The 1,687-nt window shown below is 41.6% G+C and overlaps 1 pseudogene; it reads left to right on the forward strand.

Annotated features, from left to right (window-relative positions):
- Window positions 1–9: 9 nt before the first annotated feature.
- Window positions 10–1,681, forward strand: LOC123177770 (photosystem I P700 chlorophyll a apoprotein A2-like; annotated as a pseudogene).
- Window positions 1,682–1,687: the final 6 nt, after the last annotated feature.

The following is a 1,687-nucleotide window of genomic DNA, read 5'->3' on the forward strand; positions in this document are numbered from 1 at the left end:
CGTGGAATCTCGTCTCAATCATCATTTGTCAGGACTTTTCGGGGTAAGTTCTTTGGCTTGGACAGGACATTTAGTTCATGTTGCTATTCCCGCATCCAGGGGGGAGTACGTTCGATGGAATAATTTCTTAGATGTATTACCCTATCCCCAGGGGTTGGGACCCCTTTTGACGGGTCAATGGAATCTTTATGCCCAAAACCCTGATTCGAGTAATCATTTATTTGGTACCGCTCAAGGGGCCGGAACTGCCATTCTAACTCTTCTTGGGGGATTCCATCCACAAACACAAAGTTTGTGGCTGACCGATATGGCTCACCATCATTTAGCTATTGCATTTATTTTTCTCATTGCCGGTCACATGTATCGAACTAACTTCGGAATTGGGCACAGTATTAAAGATCTTTTAGAAGCGCATACTCCTCCGGGGGGTCAATTAGGGCGTGGGCATAAGGGCCTTTATGACACAGTCAACAATTCGATTCATTTTCAGTTAGGTCTTGCTCTAGCTTCTTTAGGGGTTATTACTTCCTTAGTAGCTCAACATATGTACTCTTTACCTCCTTATGCATTCATAGCACAAGACTTTACTACTCAAGCTGCTTTATATACTCATCACCAATATATTGCAGGGTTCATCATGACAGGGGCTTTTGCTCATGGAGCTATTTTTTCATTAGGGATTACAATCCGGAACAGAATGAGGATAATGTATTGGCAAGAATGTTAGACCATAAAGAAGCTATCATATCTCATTTAAGTTGGGCTAGCCTCTTTCTAGGATTCCATACCTTGGGCCTTTATGTTCATAACGACGTCATGCTTGCTTTTGGTACTCCAGAAAAGCAAATCTAGATCGAACCTATATTTGCCCAATGGATACAATCTGCTCATGGCAAGACGACATATGGGTTCGATATACTCTTATCTTCAACGAATGGCCCCGCTTTCAATGCGGGTCGAAGCCTATGGTTTCCCGGATGGTTGAATGCTATTAATGAGAATAGTAATTCGCTTTTCTTAACAATAGGACCTGGGGATTTCTTGGTTCATCATGCTATTGCTCTAGGTTTGCATACAACTACATTGATTTTAGTAAAGGGCGCTTTAGATGCACGCGGTTCCAAATTAATGCTGGATAAAAAGGATTTTGGATATAGTTTTCCTTGTGACGGCCCAGGGCGCGGCGGTACTTATGATATTTCTGCTTGGGACGCATTTTATTTGGCAGTTTTCTGGATGTTAAATACCATTGGGTGGGTTACTTTTTATTGGCATTGGAAACATATCACATTATGGCAGGGCAATGTTTCACAATTTAATGAATCCTCCACTTATTTGATGGGATGGTTAAGAGATTACCTATGGTTAAACTCTTCACAACTTATCAATGGATATAATCCTTTTGGGATGAATAGTTTATCGGTATGGGCGTGGATGTTCTTATTTGGACATCTTGTTTGGGCTACTGGATTTATGTTCTTAATTTCCTGGCGGGGGTATTGGCAGGAATTAATTGAGACTTTAGCATGGGCTCATGAACGCACACCTTTAGCTAATTTAATTCGCTGGAGAGATAAGCCCGTGGCTCTTTCCATTGTGCAAGCAAGATTGGTTGGATTAGCTCACTTTTCCGTGGGTTATATATTCACTTATGCAGCTTTCTTGATTGCCTCAACATCAGGCAAGT

The sequence above is a fragment of the Triticum aestivum genome, unplaced genomic scaffold, assembly GCF_018294505.1.
Source record: "Triticum aestivum cultivar Chinese Spring unplaced genomic scaffold, IWGSC CS RefSeq v2.1 scaffold15203, whole genome shotgun sequence".
Lineage (NCBI taxonomy): Eukaryota > Viridiplantae > Streptophyta > Magnoliopsida > Poales > Poaceae > Triticum > Triticum aestivum.